At 41.2% G+C, this 23,154-nt stretch overlaps 1 protein-coding gene across 3 annotated transcripts in view; it reads right to left on the reverse strand.

The window, feature by feature from the left end:
• PLXNB2 (plexin B2) overlaps window positions 1-23,154 on the reverse strand; it is a 250,688-nt gene that overhangs the window by 219,639 nt on the left and 7,895 nt on the right. The window contains exon 2 of one of the 3 annotated variants that reach the window (XM_030256458.4): window positions 21,590-21,692. The exons of the other annotated variants lie outside the window; for them this stretch is intronic. The gene's annotated coding sequence lies outside the window, so the exon portion shown is untranslated. The remainder of the gene's footprint in view (window positions 1-21,589; window positions 21,693-23,154) is intronic. 3 annotated transcript variants of the gene reach the window in all.

Raw genomic sequence — 23,154 nt, forward strand, 5'->3', positions numbered from 1 at the left:
TCTCCTCTCTGGTTCATTATAGTTCTGTTATCTACTGCTTCTGTTCCTATTCTGATTTCTACAAAACTACATAATACAGGAGTAAGATTTACTGATAATCTCCTTACACGACCCACAGAAGCCCTTACTAGACTGGTATATTATTGCTTTATTTAAGCAGACAACAAACTAGGAACAATTTCTTATATTTATTCCTCTAGAGCTCTGCATGAACAGCATCCAGCTCCAGTGCCTTGTTACCAGAAATTGTTTGGTTTTTTTTAGTGTGAAAAGCCTTTTAGAACTGACATTTCAAAAAGCACCAGGCAACTATCAAAGAGACATGTCTGGTCCAGTGAAGGCAAGTTCCTGCAACGTGGCTGCCTTGAAGATACCAACAGCAGTTTTAGCAAAGCTAATGATCTGTAGCCCAAGAGCAGCAAAGGCATGAGAAATGACAGAGTACAAAGGTAAAAGGATAAGGCATGAGTCATGCTATTTAAAATAACTGACATCTAAGCTTCCCTTCATTTTGGCACCTAATAACACGCATGGCCTGGAAGACAGGGGTGTAGGCAGAAGCTCTGCTATGAATCTACCACATAGAGGTGCCACCCTTAGCCCCTTGGGCTGGGACAGCTTCATGCACATTGAGCCAGTCTGCAGTAACACCTCGGTCAATGCAGGTGCATCATTTCCCATGTGCAGCAGGGACTACCAGCACTGAGGATCCCACACCACCCTAACAAGGAGAGGAGGAAAGACTAGCTCTTCCCTTAACTTCAGTAAACTTGGATCTGTCATCCATTTAGGGTGGTGACAGCTGTAGCTCAGGTCCATCAGGAAATGATGAAGGAAGTGATCAGAGTGGAATCTGAGCACATTACCACTATTTGCTTTGCTGAATGGTACTGTAGTCTGCAGCGGTTCTACCAATCCCAAATATTTCCAGAGCAATGACCCAGATGAATTTGTTCCCATGGAAAAAAAAAACAAAAAAAAAAACAAAACAAAACAAAAAAACCCAAAAAAACCCAAAAAAACAACAAACCACAACCATAAAGCCAAACACATGGGGCATCTTCATTCCTGTCCGTATGTCTTTATTTTCATTGTGTGATTTTTGAGTAGCAATGCACTTCCATTGTTTTTGTCTTTCACTACATTTTTTGTAATATAGGAATTTAATTGAAAGATGGAATTATTTATAGTGCTACTTCAGGGAACTGTGCTTAAAAAAAAATACCCCATGAAATATTGCAAGATTCATGGAAGAAGTTGTACTTCAGAGCATACTTAAGTGTATGCAACAGTGGAAATTTAGCATGTATATCTGCCAGTAGATAATTAAATAGGTTTGCATCTTTCAATCATGTCATTTCATAAATGCATTTACCCAAGCATTGTTCAACACCACACTGACCATCTTGGTAAAGAGGCCAGGACTTCCAAGGCTGGATTGGTTTTACAGTCCCTCTCAGAAAACATAATTCAGGAAAGCCGAAGTGCTTAGAATTTATTCTATTTTTCTGGAACAAAAGGTCCAAGCAGAATATAGGTTTGCGGTTCCCTTCAATAATTTAAACACTATCAACATAAAATATAAGTACTGCAATTGTAGCCTCATATTTAGAATAAATATGATTCAAAAAGCTAGGAAAATTGTTATTACATTCGGATAATTGTTAATTCTTCCATCTTAAAGGAAAAAAAACAAATTTAAGAAGATAAATTAGTAGCACATAACACAAACAGTTTTTTTAAAGAAGCTGTTTGAATTCTTCAAATTCATTTTTGCCAAGAGCCCATCCGGGACTGACTTCCATCACCACACTATGAGAGCTTCATTAGAAAGGTGTTATAACAATATTCCAGAAACAGCAGCAGAACATAGGTTTTCTTTTCTCCCTTTCACACAGAGATGAGCAGGAAAGACTCTGTCTCCCGTCTCCCTTCAAAAAGCCTACCTGCAATTTTCTTCTTCATATACATGTAGAAAACAAAACAGATTACTCCATGAATGAACCAACAAACAAGCTGTCAGTCAGACCTGACAATCTTGGTACAAATAAAGGAAGATTACTGGAAAATACATGGTTTGATATGGTGACAGAAATCACTCTTGTCAAGTTATATTCATACACAGTGACTCGCAGGCTACTTTGGGTGCGTTACTTCTCCAAACTTCTTTTTTTCTCATGACCGCAAATGCTGAACTACGTATTTCTTATGACCCCAGTATAGGGTGACTGGATTGGTTTTGGTATGATTCATAATCAACTGTTTTAAAATCTTATTTTTTCCCCCATGATTTAAGTGAATGTGTCATTGTCACTTGGGAACAAGCAACAAAAAGCATGAACAGGAACGTGTTCAGCACAGTGAGCAAGGCCAAATATTTTTGGATCTCTGTCTTCCAGCATAACTGGAATAATTTAAAAGTTTCTCCTGTAGACCTTGCTGAAAACTCCTACTACTCACTAGAACTCAGAAATGGCTGTGCCAATTCAGCCTTTAATTTTAATTAAATCTAAAAATCAGGAGTTATTTAACATTATTTTATACCACTTAGAGCCACTAATTGGACTCTATGTGGCTTTTTTTTTTTTTCAGCCAAGGGCATAATTCTGGCAGGTTCACACAGCCTTTTCTCACAAGCCCCAAGTACACAGATCCTTCAAGGCAATTGGGACACAGCTAACAGATGCTCAGAGACCATGTTATGGGTGGTTTTTATAAGGGCTAGGCTCTCTTTGGCTGCTAGACAGGACTCCTCACAGAGGTGAGCCAGGAAAAACTAATACCTAAGTAGAAGTTCCTTTAGCAAGGCAATTACAATGCAGCTAATGCCCGTGTCTTTTCCAGGGCTATGATAAACCCAGCTCCAATGCAGGAAAAAATGAGGTTACTGCAGAGGAACCCAGGCACAGGCACTGAAAATTTCATTCGGAGTACAAGGATCTTCAGCCTCGGCCCCTCTCCAGCTCCATCACAGCACAACCATTTACACTGATCCTGTGACTCATCCTGCATGAGAAGTCTTGTTGTGTTCATAGATACAGCCCAAGCTTGATCACTTTGTTTTGGATTAGAACAAAATTAGAGCAATTTAGCTATAGAAGTGTGTTGAAAGTGGACAAGGCAACCTAGCTCAGCACTGCTGTCACTCTGTGGGAAAACATCCCCAGCTCCCCTCCAGCTTGGTTGGGGTTTGTCTATACTTATGGCAGATGGGGCTATGCCTTCAGTTCTGTCACCAAGGAGTTGAAGTAAAAGTTTCTTCTGCTCCCAGGGAGTTCCTTGGACTCTGCTTTACCAGCTTTTAGCAAGTGGGCAGCAACTTTGGGGAGGGGTGGAAAGTGCAGAAGCACCTGGGGAAGGATGCTGCTGCACCTTGCCAATCCTCTGGCAGTGGTAAAGCTGGTTTGGGGAGCTGCCTTCTTCCCACTGCTGCCACCCCTAATCCTCCCTGCCTGCACAGGAGAGCTACCACACCTTTCCCCTGTGCTAATTCAGCTGCTTACCTAACCACAGGCAAGCTGGGTACACGTTCACACATAGAGTTTAAAAATAAAACCTCGAAAAGAGCACTGTGTTCTTTAAAAAAACCCAAACAAATCACCCCCAAATCAAAACATCTCACAGGTCTGGCACAAAGCACAGCCCTTCCAAAAGCTGAATCAGCTGGGGAGGAAGCAGTTCCCACCAGCTGCAGAGAATGAGAAAGGGGTACATGGAACAGGGGACAGCATGGAAACCACAGAACTCCACCCCTGCTCATAAAGAAAGGAGAACAACACTCAGCCTGAAAGCTACTTTTGCAAAGGATGACTTTACAAGCATGTTAAAGTCCCTTTTGAGGTAGCCCAACCAGCACGACACATATTTCAACATAATGCATACGCACTGCCAGCAGCAATCCTTTATCACGGGGTGTATGCAGTCCCCCAGTACCTGAGCCACCCAGACACCTGGGTGTGCAGGCTGCAAAGCCATCTGAGTCCTGGCCATATCGATGATCTCAGGTCTACTGGTGGAAAATAAGGCATCTTTTTATTTACCTTTCATTTTTAAGAATTTAAATTGCTCTTCCTTCTTAAGTTAATACCAGGAACAGGGAGATTAATATTTTGTTAAGAAAATGCTTACATTCCTTCAGTCATTTGACTCCAGAAGCTGGGGATTTAAGGTGATGATAAACTATTTTCAAGACTAGTGATAAAATTGTACAAATTGGCATTAACCTACAAGACAAACACACATCTCCCTCTGAAAGCTCCCCTCCCCACCTGTCAAGCAAAATCTCTTGCAAACACTGCCCCATTTCCCTCTCTCTCTCTGCATCTTGCTCACACAAGATTCCTTTGGCTCAGCAGGAGCCAGTCAAGGGACTTTCTAATCCCATCTCCCTGCTGCTCAGACCCTTACACTAGAAAACCCATACCCATAATTTGTGCAAAGCTCAACTGTGACTAGCGGTGCATGCCAGAGGCCAGTACTGGATCCAGTACTGTTCAACATCATCATCAGTCATCTGGATATGGGGCAGTGTGCCCACAGCAAACTTACAGATGACACACAACCAAGAGGAGTGGATGATACACCAGAGTCATGCTACCATACAGAGGGACCTTGACTGACTCAAGAAATTAACCCACAGGAACCCCATGAACAATGAGAAGTGCAAAGTCCTGCACCAGTGGGGAGCAGCCCCAAACATCAGAATATGCTGAGGGTCATCCAGCTGGAAAGCAGTCTGGCAGAAAAGGAGCTAGAGGTCCTGGCATATACTGGGTTCAGCATGAGTGAAGAGACATGCAAAAAAAGCCTATGGTGTCTTGGACTGCATCAGATGGAGTGTTAGCAGTAGGTTGAGGAGGCGAGGCCACACCCAGAGTACTATGTCCACTTCTGGGCTGAGTACAAGACAGACATCAATATACTGGAGAGAGTTCAACCAAGAGCCACAAATACAACTGAGGGACTGGAGCACCACTCCTGTGAAGAAAACCTGACAGAGCAGTGACTGTTCAGTCTGGAGGAGAAAAAGCTTGTGAGAGACATTGTCAATATGTACAAATAGCTGAAGTGAGAGTACAAAGAGTGTGGATCCTGCTGCTTTACGGTAGTGCCAATGACAGGACCAGAGGCAAGGGGCACAAAATGAAACACAGGAGCTTCCTTCTGAACATCAGGAGACACTTTTTCACAGTCATGATGACCAAACACTGGCCCAGGTTGCCCAGATGTAGAGCGTCAATTCTTGGAGATGTTAAAAATGGCTGACTTTAGAAGGAGCTACTTGAACAGGAATGTTGGACCAGATGACCTCCAGAGGACCCTTCCAATCCTCAACCATTTTGTGATAATGTGATCTCAGGAAATAAAGGCCACACCAATCTGTCTCCAAAAGTTACCATTAGTGGTGTACCTAGTTTAGGGTACCTAAACTAAGGTACCCACACACAGTTAGACCTCTTCTTGAAGGTGGAAAATCAGCAGTGCCCTTTGGTGGTTGTGTAGGAGTGAGCAAGCCCCGCAGGACTAGGATGGTGGCTCTCAGACTATGGTCAGATACTGGGTGCCATGGGAAATGACACCCAGTTAATGGCGAAACAATAAGCAGTCTGCCACAGCCATGCCTGGAGAGCATCACCCGTCAACTGTTCATTCACGCAGCAGCACAGCAGAGAAGTGAGAGAGGTTAAGGGGTAACAGTATGTGCTGGTTCAGAAAGCTTGGAGGCTGATGGGATAGGAAGGTGAAAGGGGGAAGAAGAGTCCTTATCTTCAGCACAGTAGCAAATGTCCAGGGTTACGAAAACTATCAGCACAACACACCTTATACTCATACTTCAGTTTTTTCCTGAAACCCAACCTTTTTTGGCACCTCTGAGGTGCTATTCTATCTAGAGGAGTTTTAAAGGCCATAAATGTCTTTTAAGTTCCATAATATTGGAAAGGTGAACAACAGAGAAGTCCTCATTCAGCATTCACCCCTATGTATCCATTCCTGTGAAAGAAAAGGTTAAATGTAGTATTCAAAGATGCTCTTTAACCAAATCCGCAGAAAAGCACCACTGCGTTGCTAGTTTGGCTAAAGCCTATGTGCAGTCTGAATTGGCAAATGGCTTAAATGTCCTATGGACATTCCCAGGTAGGAAGGCTAGGGGCAATTGGCACATACAAAATTATCTCTTATAGACTACTGAATCAGCTACCAAACACATCCCAAAACCACTCAGTGCCTGCCAGAGCATCTCGGAACTAATCATTGCTGGAGGTCCTCGGAGATCTGTCCTTATCGGAAACTGAGCTGCTGATTCCCGGCCTCCAGCCAGCTCTACCCTGTGACCACCTTCCTGGGGCCAAGGGCATCAGAACTAAATGATGAATCTGGTCCATCAGAACAAGGAGCTTTGCCTGTGCTGAAGAAATAAAATCCATTCAGTCAGATCTATCACACACCTCCCACCATGCCACTGCTACCCATTTTTCTCCACCATCTTCTCATTTGCGGCTTGTCTGTGCCTAAAGGCAGAACAATCATCCGCCCTGAGCAGAAAAGAAAGATGTGAAAGCTATAAACTTTCTTAACATCCCTCCTGCCAACACCTGTCATTCGTTTCTACATTTCCTATTTGCTCTGTTTTCATTTAAGGTATTATATGACTCAGATGAGGCCTCAACAACTTCAAAAGAATTCCTGTGTCTGACTGCCTCAGCTTTATTAAAAGTAACTGAGCCATTGATCATCATCAGAAGATGTAGTCTCAGGAGAAACGATATCATTTGTAAACAAATAGTCCTGTGAACACAAACACTCCATCGGCTGTGAATAATAGGAAAACAAATACGTGGTTGGGGAGGCGAGAAGCCCTCCCAGCATGCCAACAGACCATCTCAGGGATAGCAAAGAGAGTCCCACCTTTACGAGCAGCCCAGCTAACAAGAACATGCTCTTCCAAAGGCAGGGTGAGGGGGAGAAGCAATTTTCTTTTGCTGTTTTCAAGTATCTAAAAGCAATTTCATGCTGCTGGCTTAGGATGCAAGCAAGCAAGACTGCTCATCCCTAATACAACCAATTCCCTACATTCAGAGGGTGTTTTTTTAGCTGACAGTTTCTATACCCACCTTCACATTACTCATTTCATGGCTGACCAAAGAGTGAAGTCTAGGGAAGGGAATGCATGACTGCATGGCAACACCTGTGAAAAATCAAACTATTTTCCTTCCCGTACCTCCAGCAAGCTACAAACAGGATCACCCTGTCTGACATATGAAACTTGCGTTTACAGAAACAAATTAATGAAGATCTGCACCATGGACTAAAGCATATAAAGAGTGAAAGATGCTATAGAAGTCCACTGACACATCTGCCAAACACTCATTCTTCAAGAGTAGTGGACCAAATACCCATAAAAATGGACTTTTAAAAAGAAATGCCTTCATATAAAATAATTGCCATTCATATGAAAGGTCAATGTTTCATATTGCAAAATGTAATGGACAACTCCTGGCAAACATTTAACTTCAATACAGTCCAGGTTCAAAATCTTCTGCTGGAATGCAGCTATTGTGCAATTCTGTTTTCTGGAAGGAAAAGGATGCCAAAATCTGCACCAGCTGCCCTGCATTCCCCAACAAGGAGTATGTTTATATATTCAGTTTAATACCACACCATTCATATGGAAGCCATCAAGAATTTGCAGAGGTTTATCAAACAGAAAGTAGGCATCTAACCAAGAATAGCCCCAGCAGAGCAGACACAGACAGGGTCCTTTTGGTCTGCAGCCAGAATCCTAAGTATCTAGAAATAATGACTTGGTAAGACAGTGTCCCTGAATCAGCTGGGGCAAGTTCCCACCTTTCCCGAAAACCATCTGATAAAATCTTCTTTGAAAAAATCATTGTGCATGGAGGGGGAAAAAGAAACAACCTAATACTATCTTCACTGCTGGGCAAATACATAATGAAATCTAAAGTATGTCAACTAGCCACCAAAAAGCCCAGCTGAGCTGATGCCTTGAAGTGAAATTCAGCTTGCTTCAGTTCATGCAGACTACACCTATCAGCAGCTCACTTGCTTTGGGGGCTAAGGGTGTTCATCAGTGTGCAAAGGTGCTGAAGGAAAGAAACAGCAGCACTGCCATGTGGTTCTTCAAAAGAAATGCTGCAGCAGTCGGCAAATTCAGGCCTCGTCTAAACTCAAACAGCTTCTCTAGGCAGTCTAGAATTTCCTTTGAAGTGTATCTCTATGAGCACATATGGTCCTGGAGCACATCCACACACATTCACCAGAAGGGAATGAGAGTGGGTGGAATACATAAGACTATCCCTAGGAAAGGGAGAAGGAAGAGAGAGAATAAAAATTCTGGCATAAACAAACAGCTGCTATTTCTAGTCGTTCTGGTACCCCCTCCTCCAGCCCAATGCCACTCTGCAAGATGCCTTGTTCAACTTAAGAGACAGAGAATTAAAAGTGCAAGACCATGCACTTTTACAGCCTAATTATGACCACTTACAAACACACTGCAAATCTATTCACTGCTTGACACACCAAGATGTGCTGGTACATCCCAGCAAATGCATTTGCTCAGTGTGTACTCAATGTTGCTTGATATTCTCCATGTATCTTGAGTGTGCACATTCAAGCAATAAAAAAATTAAATAAACCAAGTCTGGATTAGAGTCAGTCTACAATAGCAGGGAAAAAAGTGTAATTATTGACAGTGGCTTGGTTGAGCTTACAAAAGCTTAATGGAAAAAGATTTTTCCATAATTGCCATCTCTAACCTTTTATCCAAGCTCAGTGGGTACATTACCTAAGTCAGCAGGAAGTTTAGCCACTCCACATGAAATTAATAACATTTACGGGCTGACCCATAGCCCATAGCTTTTAAAACAAGAGCTATGAAGTTTCTGTCCTTCCATCAAGGAACAGTGCATACCACACTTAAAACAAAACAAAACATATCCCCCACTCCTCCAGGCAGCTTTAGTCCCTGAAGACTGAGCTGTCCTCTTTCGAATACTCAAGAGGAAATTAACCTTACATACTAATTACAGGAACAAAAACAAGCATCTCAAGAGCAGTGCATTCCATCTGCTGACCTGCCTTTACCTTTGGGGCAGCAGCTTCCACATCATCAGGGCACCCCTCTTCTACCACCAAATGCCCTGAGAAGTGCTCAGTGACCTGAAACAGGAGCTTCCCTGCTGGCTTCGGCACACCTACCCCGTGCTTGCAGGCCCATTTCTCTGGCCCATCCATTCACCCACCCGAAGAACAGATCCTGCTGATGTTGGAAGGATGTGTTCCAAGTCTGGGTGCCTATAAAATGGACCTGCATGCCAAATGAGAGCTTTCAGCCTGACTTCATATTTTTGTATACAGAGAACAAGATAAACCAGTTTAACTAATGCTAACACAATTCTTTCCACTTTACAGTGGAAAGAACCAAAACAGATAAGTGAAGTTAAAATATATTCCTGAAGAGATACTGTTCATCTGTTTTGAAGTGGCAAGCATGAAATATTTGAGTATCTGTGCTAAAATTCTAGGTGATGACCGAACAGAGCAAAAACAGTTCAGTAATCTGACTTTAAAAATTGTGTTGAAAGCCATTAAAAGGAATACAGCACACATGCTTTATAAGATAGTACTTTTCAGTGTCATAGACTAAGAAGAGAACAAGAAAAGTCATGGGGAGGATAAACAAGGCTGGCTGCGAATTGATTGCCACCTCTGAAATTTTAGTGGAACAGTTGGAGCAAGAAGCTGACTGCAGCTGAACTGAAAAATCACTATCCGTAGCTAGATTACTCATCTACTGTTAAACCAAATTAAAGTGTTCTTCCCACAGACAAGGCTGAAGATTTCAGAAAAGCCATAATTTATAACTCAGGAAAAGTTTAGAGGAAAGCTCTGCTAAACCAAAATGAATTTTGTACTTAATGGGCAGAAAAACAAAGGACAGATGGAACTTCATGTTTCTTGGTACAACAGTAAATACTACACAGCACGCAGGATGCGACTGAGCCAAGAAGCTGATGAGCTGTGTTAGAGTTCACCTTACGCAGGTCCCAGCCTGAGTAAGGCTCTGCAAATCACCCTTTCAAAATGGTACATGGTAGCAGAAGCAGAATAAAAAAAACAGATTTTGAGCAAACCAGGCCCCTATTGCAACTAACATCAGGAAGCACTACCGATACAGTTTAAATAGGTCATCCTCCTTAACCTGTTTCATAATTAGGTAGCAAATTCATTTACAGGAAGTGCAAAGAGCGAGCATGCAAGGCACAGAAAAGCACCACAGTATTTCTGTCCAATTTGTTTTGCAGGAGTGATCATGCCTTGGATGGAAGCCGATTTCTAACAATTTATTTTTCATGTCTGGACAAGGCAATATAACTTCCTCACAATTTAATCTCTTTGCTAATAGACTTAGCTGTTATAGCTGAAATACTCAAGCTTAACAATAAGGCTAAAATACCCAGAATACTTAAATCCAAGAAATGTGTTTGCTGGCTTCAGTTCAGGACGAGTAAAAGCAATCAGCTAAGGCACTGTGAACTGGGGAATCGCAGCAACACCCGCCAAGAGGTTACATAGGAGTCTGCACAACTGACTACAGAAGAACTGCTCTGAGCAAAGCACAAAAACCATCTACAAAACCTCTTTAATTGCCAGTGAAGCTCCTCCAAAGGACCAGGAAGCACCTGGGCACCCCGACAGCTCGCCTGGGCTCCTTGGGTCAGCGCTACCCTACAATTACAGGGATGCCGGGCCAAGCCGGCTCCCCCCAGTCATTTGCCTGTCACGTTTCCCCTGCCTTTCGTTCTGCTTTCATGCCGCAGTTCAGTGAACAGGCTGCAATTTACCTCTTCACCCTCACCCTCAAATTTGTTTGGATAAACAGGCTCTCCTTTGTTCCAGACTGCTACTACATTTACACATTGTATTGTAAATCAGCCGGTACAAAGCAAGGCGGGCCCTTGAATGAAGACACTCGCAGTTCTGTTCACAGCGAAATTAAAGAGGCACAGAACCCCATTTATAACCCAGTCTGGAAACAATTGGGTTTTTAAAGGTGAGGGGTTTAAAAAAGTTTACTAAACAAACCTATCCAGTTAGAGTCTATAGTGAGTTCACAAACAAGTTCAAGGCTATATAAGTTGCCAAAACAGTGTTATTTCTTAAGAGAACTCTAACCAATTTAAAAGCTTGTTTTTTTGTTGTTTCAAGGGCCCAAGAATTATTGGCAAGTGATTTAGCTTTTACTGAGTATTCAACTAGGGAGAAATTAGTCACAGAGGAAGGGAATTAACTGTTCACCATGTCTATTAAAGACAAGAGACCTAAACAGCATCCAGGAGTTGCAGGATAAACATCAGGAAAAACTTCACAGTAACAACTTGAGCAGAGGAATGACAGCTACTAAGTATTTTCCTTTAGAGGAGGAGGATCAATGAATGGCTTAACTACAGTTGATTCTCTGCCTCATGACAGAGCAGAGACTCTATCTGCATATGGCTTCTTCAAAACTCCCCTCAGATGTATTTTCCATTATTTTAAATGTTCTTTGAAATAAACTGAGCTTGCTGAGACATCTCCCATAGGCTGATATTACAGACAAGTCCACAAGAAAAGAGATCAAAACTAACCATTATTTGATAGCTGCCCAAGTTTCCTAGGAAGCTATCAGCTTAGTCCCAAAACTGAGTAGGTATTCAGAATAATTATAAAAAAAAAAAATTAAAAAAAACCAATTGGCTGATCCAAGGGCCAAGAATAAATTGCATTTGATTTTGTCTGCAGTCCAGAATTGAGGCCCTCTGATGGGATTCTACAGAGAAACTTCAGCTGGACCTAAGTAGGATGTCATTCACTGTTGCAGAGAGCCTTGCATCCTTCATAAACATCAAGCTTAAAAAAAAAAATCAAAGTCTGAAACATAAGCTTGAGTGCCAGAAATATTTTTATTCTTCTGGTTACTTTAAAGGAGAGAGAGAGAGAAACATGCTAGGTTCGGGTTTAAAAACTTTTTTGGCCCGATTACAAGAAGTAGGTTACAATAAGAAGTGTTCTACAAGTCCTTTTGGTACTTTTACCATTGATAGTACAACAAACCATCACCTTCCAGCAGTTTCAGATCTAAACCAAAACAAATTCAGGAGACAGAGGGGACACCTTCATTTGACATTTCAGAACCAGGGCATCACTGTCCATGTTGTAAGTCTGACATGATCCCATGGCCAAAAAGCACTTACCCAGCAAGATCAAGGAAAGCTCAACCTTTTCTTTGCCACCAGCCCCAGCAACACTGCCCAAGCACAAGAGCCAAATGAGAGGTCACTGCACAAGCTGCTGCTTTGGCCACAAAAAAATAAAAACATCTGATACAGTTGTGAGCATGGCAACTTTCCTTTGAGACCCTTGTGCTGCTGGCTTCCATAGGAGTGAGGCCTGCCCTGTCTATCAGGGAAGGAGGCAGCATAGCACCACTGCAGCTGCTGGGAGCACTGGGCACACCACAGCCAAACCCTTCTCCCAAGTGGTGCAAGGCTGCCAGAGGAGCACACTGGGTTGACACAATACCTCCCACAAGCTGAATTCGCCCCAGGCCCCAAACAGCTTGTATCTGTCCCCTGCCCCATGCTTCCAGTCCTGCTAAATGATCCACCTTTTATCCAACTTCTCTCCATGAGTAGCACAATAATCATCACTGGAGTGCTTCAGCCTGCCCCCAAACTTCACTTGAAGCATGACCTGAGCTTGCCCACTCTCCTCCCTCTCCTAAGCTGCCCTTCCTCTAGGATCAGTGTTTCACAAAGAACTCACCAGTTTCACCCTTTTCACCTGAAAATGACACAAATCATGGAGGGAGCACCTCATGAGACCAGCAACACGGTCACCCAAAGCCGGACCCCCTTCTGTCCTGAATCAACAGAGGTGTATGGAGATGATGTTCCAGGGAGTGAAGAGAAGCAAACAATCCACAAGCGTGCAAAGGTCTGCAAACCCTGTAATTTGTGCCCTAAAGAGAGATTACAGCCCGTCTGTCCCAGCTGGAGTACAATAGAATTCAGAGTATTTGTGCTCCACCTCCTCACCTCCCCTGGCCCACTGTTTGGCCAAGTAACTAAAGCAAGCACATATAGCCATGTCCCTAACTCATTGAAGTAATCTGCTCCTTTGTCACCGCTGCAGCTCTTTTGAGGGTATACACACTGAACTTGGGAAATCACAGGTTATCCAAAATCTCTTGGAAGCTGGCATGGCACACACTTTCCATGAGGTTTGGTCTGAAACTGCACTGATGGACTCCAAGTGCTCTCAAGATTTACTTTCCTGCTTGGAGATAATGCCATTAAAACATCTGTAAAAACAAATGCATTCACTTTAATGTTAAACCCTTGCACTAAGTATTGAAGTGACACTGCCAGATTAAAGGGACTGTAATATATTTTTTTAATACCCCATTTTAGAGTCAGATTATTACCATGAAAGAGCTTTTAATATCTCTTCTCTGACTGAGGTGTGTGACACCTGTCTGTTCTCCATTTCTGCCTCATTTTTGCTCAGGTACACAATACTTACCAAGGCCCACCTGGCAATTTTAAGCTCTGCTCCAAAGAAAGCAATGGTAGAGGTTGGGGGAACCTACACATCACCTGCATGTCACCCACACGTCCAAGGGCTGGAACAACACATGCCCATGGCCTCCCCAGACACCTGGTGAAGGAACACCGTGAGGCAGATGTTGGGAACATGCTGCCATCCTGATGGCAGCACCACCCCAGCCTTCCACTGCTGGAGCAGCCCTTGATCACAGACACTAGCTGCTCTTCTGGCAGGCACCTGGGAATGGCTGCTCACTGCCAGCACAGGATGGAAACAGGTATTTAAATTCTATAACAATAAGCAACTCACCCTGTCACTTCTCATTTTAATATTTTTTTACCCTGACAAGCAGGGGCAACTCTGACCAAAAAAAACTACGAAGAGGAATCAGAGAAGCACAGAATTGTTAGGGTTGGAAGGGCCCTCTGGAGTTCATCTAGTCCAATCCCTGCCAAGGCAGGGCCACCATAAGCAGGTAACACACAAAGCTGTCCAGGTGGGTTTGAATGTCTCCCGAGAGGGATACTCCACAGCCTCTCTGGGCAGCCTGTTCCAGTGCTCTGCCACCCTCAGTGTAAAGTTCTTTACATCCTTCTTTCTTATATTGAGATGGAACTTGTGTTTTAATAAGACCATACTGAGTCCTGAACAAAGAAAAAAGTGCTCAAAAGCTCTCCATGTTTCCTGTGGTGCACACAGACAATAAGATGACATAAGAAGCTTTTCTGTCTTATCTGTCTTTGAGTACAGGGAAAGTAAAATCAAAAGCAAAATAATTTAGCAGAACACCCTCAAAATCAAAACAAATAAACAACCCCCAACAATATCCCTCCAAAGACACAAAAAAATAAATCAGTTCCTTTTTTATTCCTAAAGGCAGGCAAGAAGAAATTGTAGCTGCCCCTATAAGTGCTGCAAGTGGGAACTGCCAGAAGACAGGACAATAGAGACATGGCACCCTTGATGTCACTGCCTCAGCCCTGTGCCCAACAAGTTCCTTCAACTACTCTGGGTCTTGCTTTCCACATCTGCAGACTGGGGATAATAACAGGTCTTTACATCACAGGGGTGTTACAAAGATCAATTAGTTAATGTCTGAAAAGCGCTTTGAAGATATAGCAGGTGGTGAGTATTATTATGCAAATAACACGATTTAAGAAAATCACAAGTGCTGGATTAATACTAATCCCTTTGATATTTAAAAGACACCGGGTTTTTTTTTTTTTCATATTTTAAAGCAGTGAACGTTTATGCTATAGCTTTTCATGCTGCTGCAACCACAATTTTTAACCTTTTCTTTTCATACAGCTCTATACATAAAGCTCCTCTGTAGACATCTTCACAAAATCCAATCTTGACTCAAAGCTAGGAGTAGTGGAAGAAATTATGCATGTTGATGAACTGGATAACTAGATTCTATGCAGGAATATTTCTCAGAGGATAGAATGTCACAGGCCTAACTTACTGTAACAAACACTGCAGAGTCTTTCAGTTTTAGGGCTTTTTTTGGGAAGCACACTAATTTCACGCATAGAGGCATTTGTAAAACAATATAGCTGCTATTTAATTATGCCATTTCATGTGTAGAAAAAAGTGGAGAAAAAAAAGGAAGCTATGGTTCATTCACTTCTTCCAAGGCTGCATATCTGAGTTGTAAAAAAAAAAAAAATTAAATGTCTAATGACCTCATTTGGTGGTTTCACAGGATATCAGGCATTGCAATGTTTCCTCCAGCTGGTTGCACAACCACTTCTGTTTTAGGTGAGATGCAGGGTGGAGTGGACAGCCACAAGCCAGCCCAGAAACACAGCTTTCCTGAAAGCTTGTCACTCACCATGAGAGAGAAACACAAGTCAAAAAGAGAGCCAGGGTGGGAACAGAGCAAAGAGCCTGAGGTGAGCAGCAACATCAGAAACCATAGTGAGAGCACAGCCAAGACCAGGTGTCTCTTTGGTTTTTGGTGCTGCCCTTGCCAGATCTCACTGTGAAAGCAAGACATCCTTGCTTGAAGGATGGAAGCAAGACAGTGCTTGAAACCTCCCCGTGCTCCCCGGACTTACACTGCCACGTTCCCTTTCTGTGAGGAAGTCTGTTTCTTGTCTCTTGCGCTGTAAAATTTAGTGCAAACCAGCTGGTACATTTTGTCTAGGAATCTGGAAAATATTGCTGTGATTAAAACCAGCTTAATATTAACCTTCTCTGGAATGCAGGCCTGAAATTGATATTAATGAAATAAGATCAGATATTAATATTCTGTACAGCTGGTTCCTCAAGCTGTGCTGTAGTGTCAAATCAAATCTTTCCCCAAATCAACATACCAAATACAAACATAGGATGGCAGGTAGCATGGATGTGTGAGGAGGCAGAAGGAGCATTTTAAAACTTTAGAAGCTATTATGTTTGCAGCTATAGGCAGCCATGCTTCCCTTCCTGCCCCATCTCCTGCAGCATATTAATAGCTATTCAACACAGTAATAGAATGCTAGCTGTACATGGGGGCTTTTTTGTTGGGGCTTTTTTAATCTCCAGGTCAATATTAAAAGCATTTGGATGCTCTTTAGGAGGGAATAATGATTTTGCACTCCAGGAACAGTGAAGCATTTGCAGAATTCCCTAGGAACGCTAGCAAAGGATTTCCTTCACATGTCTGCTCATGACTGATGTGGTAATACTTTATTTTAACTGGACCCAGTAGTACGGATTCACAATTCAATTTTGTTACATAAAAATGCACTCTGTATAACATCTGTGTGATCTTGTTAGTTTAATTTATACAATTTACATACAAAATACCACCTGAGGGTCACTCTGCAGAAGGAGACCCTGGAGAGTCTCTGAACAAAGTTGCTTGGACACATGATTTTTACTCCTGGATATGCAGTGCCAATCCTGGGCAAGTAAGTAACAGACCCATCTTTTACTTTCCTCTCCTGTTAAATTTCATTTCCTGAAAAAAGATCTAATAGACCTCTCCACTGAAGAACAACTCCCAAATGGGAAGATGAGTCAGCATGATGCTTCCTCCATCTTCACAGAGTAGAAAGTCAATTTCTCTCTCAAGGGTACCCCTTTCTCTCTCAAGAGTGCCCTGCAGGTATCTTGAAGTTTGGTGTACTCCATCTCCACACCTTCAGTTAATTCACCTTCTCTGAATGTCTTGAGTTTCCCAACAGCTTACTTGAAGAAAGCAATCTGATTTTCTTGTAATCTGCTATTCATTTTCAAGTACACAGGTTAATCTTAAGTAGGCCATAGATATTTATAGCTAAACTTAGAAACAAGAAAAATATTCCAGCATTCTCCAACTTTCACATGTGCATCCTCATACCACAAAGATAAAACCTAACTTATATGACACTAATTTTTTTTATCTCCTCTTCAAACAGCCAAATAATATAAAGCTACTCCCATTAGTCAACCTCCCCATCACCCAGCACTCTGTTGCCAGGTTTCTCCAGATGAGAAGATGAAAACTATACTATCCCCACTATATTTAACAGGCAGATTCTGAAGAAAAAGCAAGGCTATTGTAACTGTGACAGAGAAATAGATAAGATAATGTCTTCTGTCTGCCCACAGAGCAAGAAGAAAGGCATTCAAACAGCCAAGCTATGACAAAAAATAAAAAATCTGGACTCCTATGTGGTTTGTTAATCTTTGCACCAAGTAGAGCCAGAAAGTTACAATCTCTCTCCCATCAGAGAAGGTTACTCTGATGATGTCAGCCCAGAAACTTTGTGTATGAGCTGCACAATCTCCTGGCTTTGGTACAACTTGTATCACATTTGTAATTGTATTACCTGGATTGCTTTAACTTCATTATGGATTCACAGGTAAAAAGCAGATGCTGAATCAAATCTTATAAAGCAGTATCTGCTTTAAAGGGGCTACACTAAGCAGAAGCTAATTCAACACCTTCTCTTTTTGGTTTGTAAAGAGGATATTCATAATTTCACTCAGGAAAATAAATATATATGTGAACTGAGGTAAGGTTTATTTGAACTAAAGAGCAAAAAATTGTGTGGTTTGGGATGTTTGAGTTCATGCTGCATTAAAGTGCAGCTATTTAAAAAGAAATTATTCCAGGAACATATTATCCTTTCCTTGTAGCTAATATATATATATATATATATATATTTCCTCTGTCTCTAGTAAATATAAGAGCTTAGCATTAAATCAATATTAAAAAAAAAATCTTCTTATATATTCTAGGGACTACAAGTTCAGCCAAATTAGGTCCTTGCTTTGGTACAAGTCCAAATGAAATATTCCAGAAGACAGATTTTTTACATTCTTTCAAGTGTTTTGAGTTAACATTTTACGGAACTCAAGGAATTTCTATGGAAGAACTCTCATCTTCAGTGAATTTCATAACCTTCATTTGGGAAACATGAAGGGAAAGTTTCCAGAAGACAGAGCATACTTTTGTTTAAATACCCTCGATGTCAACTATAAAATATATAATACATATTGTATATAGCAAATTCAATTTTATATTATTTTTTTAAACAGAGATACTGTTTCTAAAAAAGGAGTAGAGCACACTCCATGCACAGAGCTACTTTTATGAAATGGATAGAAATGTGTGGAGGAGTACCACTATGAAGTATTATCATACTGTCCTTTGAGTCATGCTAACAGAGTAAAACTGATAATGAAGGATCTTCTTTTGGGACCAGGAGGGCTCCAGCTTCCTACTTGTGCTGTCCCATGCATAAGAATAAAATTGAAGTTGTGTTTGTGCTCATGGCCTCAGATTATAACTTTACTGTTGATTTGAATTCCTGCAGGCCTTGTATTCTTGGACCTGCCCTATCTCATTTGGAAGAGATCACACATTTTTTTCCCCCTTTACAGCCTCGTCATCATTTTGCAGCTAAGCCTCTCTGTTGATAACCTTAAGTCTCATTTTCACATTTAACAAATTTTCCTCTAGGTCAATAAGTAAAGACTGATCAATACCTAGGATGAAGCTAAATATATTAAGCATTAACCATTTATTTTTCAACTTTTTCAAAGTCACATTTTTTAATAGTTGCCTAGACTTGTCTCCTTTTAATAAATACACCAAAATGGCATCTGCATATCCTGTTGCAGGTATTGTTCCCTGTAACTGTTGCATACCCACCATTACAGCATCCAGACTCATAGTTTTCAAATCAAATCTATAAACATAATGGTGGCACTGGAAAATCTTTCTAAGGTCCCTCCAAAAACCTACCAGAGGTAAGAATCTTCCTTGGATTTAAGCAAAGTCTGCTTCAAAGTTATTTTTTTCACATGTAAAGAAAATTCTCTGTATTTCTTTTAGCTCATCCTAGGTATTTCCGTTTTCTTTCTCTGCTGCAAGCAATAAAACACTTTTATGTTCGGTATATGAATAGTAGGGATTTTTTAAAGCCTAACATTTTACAAGGTTTTCCTAAAGCTTGTAAAATATGAATGATCTGTGAAATGGCTCCATACATTAAAATGCAACTCTGGCATGCCAGTTCTCCATCTCTCCCTTTATTCATTACTTAGAGGGCTAGGAACCATCTTGGGATGCCTTGCACTAGGAGGGAAAGCACATAACTAATTTCCTAACTGCTCTGTTTACTTTGCATACCTTGTGGGCAAAAGTTGGCAAGAAAGGACTGGAAGCTGTTTGCTTTGAAATTATCACCCCATTTACAAGATTCAAGAGCAAAGTCTTTTAAACTGAGGTAAGAGGGAAAAGGAAGTGACTCTGTGCATGGTTAATGCTTCAGGAGAGTGCTAGCAGTGGAGGTCATCAGCTGAGAAAGAAAACTGACACCAAAAAAGCTTCCTCACTAAGTGCACAAGGACACAATATTTAGAGCACCCAGAGAGAATAAGGGCACTAGCCAGATCTATGTAAAAGAGTTGTATTTAGTTTAAAGCCACCTCATATTATTTGAAATTAAAGTACAGCTACACAGGAGCATGGCTGCTATTGAAAGGACAAACTCAACACCCTAACTCTATTTGCAAAAGCCTCTTCTTCCCCGACTAATAGGGCCACCCAGGATGGGACCGGCAGGAAGGGAAGAGAGCTACAGACACAGGCGGGGCTTGATAACACAAAGAATTTGGCAACGAAATTACTTTAAGCAGGTCTTGAATCCTCTTTTTTTTTTTTTTCTTTTTTTTTTTTTTTTAATGGGGTCGGGTGTGGGGATTGCCTTCCAGCTTCTCAGTCCAACATTGCAAATTATCATGTGTTTGCACAGCCATGCTGTGAAATGCAGCAGAGATGAAGGGAAGGGAAATGTCTAAATACTTTTTTTCAAAGCCATATAACAACTAAACATAAAATACAGTCTAATGCTAGATCAGCTCTCCTGTCCAGCCCACAGCACAGCTTCACAAAATAGCATGGTAGAACAACCAAGCAGGTACTGGCCAGTGATAGCAGGAACTACTTACAGCAGAGCTGCCACTGAAGATTTCATATTATTGAATGATGGTCTGTGCCTGCTGCTAACCCACTTGGAACAAAAATGCTCCCTCCTGCCAAGTCATCTCATGGATACAGAGAGCACGATGTGAAAGTGCTTTGTAGGAGGCTTTGTTCAAGCCAGGAAATCTGGGGATGCAAGGTTTACTTTTGCATAGGGGCTTTTGGCCAAGCAACAGGATAATTTAAGAGAATTAGCAGGTCCCTATCTTTTCTCATCAAGAAGGAATGCTGCAGAATCTACTTGCCCTACTTATACTTGACAAAAATACCACCAAATTGTACTTTTCTCTACAGATTTCCCCATATTCCCCAAAGTGAAGTAATGAAAAAAAAAACCTAAACCAACAACAAAAACAACACCCATCCACACCCCTCCCCCCTCCAACAAAACAAAACACACCACAAAATCACAGAGAAATTAAAATGCTTGCTAAAGTCAGCAACAAAACCATCACAATCAAGGCCCCAGTCAAAAAACACAGCACCCAGCTGCATACAGTGGCTTGCATATATGGTAATCTGGACACCAAACCTACTCACAAAGCAGCCCAGACTTCTGGTATTCCAGTAAGTATGCCAGTTTCATCTGACTGATACCACTGAATTATTAGCATGTTGTTGGAGCATCTCAGTTTGGGACAGAGACCTGTCTATCTATGCCAAGTTATTACATGTGAAAGGTCTGAGAAAATAGAAAAGTCTCTAAGAGGGAGGGAAAAGAAGCAAGTATGTAGCCACTTCTGACCATGAGTTTACAAACATCTTCTTTTTCCAACAAGCAAAGTAATAACATAAAGTAACTCTTCTGTGCTGCCTCATTCATAATCTCCTAACTTCCAAAGCTGCTAAACCCTCTTCTGGTATCAGAATTCCTGTTCAAGTATAATTCAAGTAGATTAATTAAGCCACAGACAACAGAAAACACAGTCTGCCTCTTGAAATTATCAGTAGGAGAAAATAGCATGAAGAGTTTAGTTTCAAGAATGGTGTTTACATTTATTCATTTTACAGGCATCGAGATCAAAATTAAAAGAGAATAACTAATTGCTACAACTAGGAAAAGTAAAGAGGCATTTAAATTTGAACAGTGGCAACAAGTAAAACATTGTAAAAGTGAAGTGGAAAGTGTTACTCTGAGCAATTGAGATACTATGTTTTGATAACTAAATTAACTTCCAGATGATTCACACCCACAAGTTGCTTAATGTCCTTTTACACTACAGGTCCAGGAGATACAAAAATATGCGTAAAAATCGCTTTTGAATCAGACAGCATCCAGGACAATTACAAGTACATTTTCATGCCAGATTATTACACTAAATTTGAGGCATTTAATATTTCAACCTAAACCCTACAGCATGTATATCCCACACAGACATCTCTCATCTCAGTGCACCAAGCCAACTGCACTGCAGTGCTCTACAAAAGAAACTCCTCCTTCTCAAGCACACAGTGCAACACTTCGGAAGAAGAAATGGAGGTTGAAACAAAACCCTCAGTCCAAAAGAGTTCTTAGCCCACCTGAGCAGCACAAGTGTTGCTAGTCAAAGGGACTTCTTGGGGCTCAGGCTTCCGTGCAAATAGGGTCTGGGATGAAATGCCTTTTGACGTATACTTGCTCCTGCTGGAAGAGACACAGAAGAGATGCTTCAAAGAACACATAAGACAAGGGAGTAGACAATACGGACAACCAAATATAAAGGGCGTCTGTGGGCATCCTAAGGGAGGAATAATTTTGGAGCTGGCATCTCAAAACGTTGCAGAAAGTTCCTCATTTTCATCTTTATAAGAATAAGGATGGTGAAATCTATTGATTTTTTATCACATTTAAGGCTTTTTCAGCAACTGAAGGCTTAAAGATGTGCCATAAGCAACAGGTATCAAATCATTGGGATTTTAAAAATAGGATATAGAAACATATAGGACAAATATGTAAAAACTAGTTAACTTCAAGATCTCAGAAAAGCTGTCATTAGTGAGTAACATCACAATGCAACTGTAATGTTTCTTTTGCAGTTCAAAATTACTGGAATTATGCTCTACACTACCTAAGTGTTTTATTAGCTACCTGGAAATAAGTAAGTCCTTTATAGTAAAATTAAGAGATTACATGGTTTAGTGACATGAGAAATAAAAACAGAAGGCAAATCACAGAGTTAACACAATTACTTGGCAAGCTGTGCTCATTCCAACCAAAACAAGATATCTGAATGCAGATATATATCTAGCAACAAGAGACACAGGTAAGGTTTGCAGATCAGAGAACTGTGACCTCTGAAGCAAGGAAAGCAAAAGGGATGAGGTTAACACAGCCTCACAGCTAAGCATCACATTCAGAGCTTCTGCTGTTATTAGAAGGGATAATGTGGCTCCTGGGTTCAAAGATATGAGAGTGAATGGAAATAATGATAGGGGTAGCATGGGGCAAGAGTGACACTGAAATACTCTGCCCAGTTCCATGGCTGATGCTCAAAAAGAGACATTGAAACTTATAGAACATGCAAAGTAGAGCTACAAAAGCAATTAGCATCTGGGGGCGGGGGGGTAAAAAACATTGTGTATAATCAGATTTAAAGATTCAGTCCTTTTGATAAGCCAGACAGACAGCTGACAGTTTACTTGATCATCTTTGAGGAAAAGAATTATTAGCAACAAAAAGTCTTTAATACAGCCACAAGAAAACTTAAAAGGCATGAACAGATGCAATTCAAAACCACAGAAGGCTCTTGTTAGAAACAAGATGAAATTCTGAAAAGGCAAAATCAAATAGGAACAAATTCTTAAAGATGGATTCTTTTTTTCTCGGAATTTTCAAGGTAAGATATGCTTTAGGCCCAGAATTTGTTTGGCCCATGAGCAATAGCCAAGTGAGATGTTCAAACAATTGTGGGACTTGACAGCTCCACTGACACTAAACTGTAGATGACAATCTCAAAAAAACCTAAACAAAACCCAAAAGTCAAAGAAAAATCTCTCAATCAAATAATTTAAAAAAGAATCAACAAAGATATTGCCCTGCCTTTTCATCAATGCTACTGAATAACAAATTAAATGTACAATGGACTGTGAAATGCTTGCAGATCTTC

The sequence above is a fragment of the Taeniopygia guttata genome, chromosome 1A (genome assembly GCF_048771995.1).
Source record: "Taeniopygia guttata chromosome 1A, bTaeGut7.mat, whole genome shotgun sequence".
NCBI lineage: Eukaryota > Metazoa > Chordata > Aves > Passeriformes > Estrildidae > Taeniopygia > Taeniopygia guttata.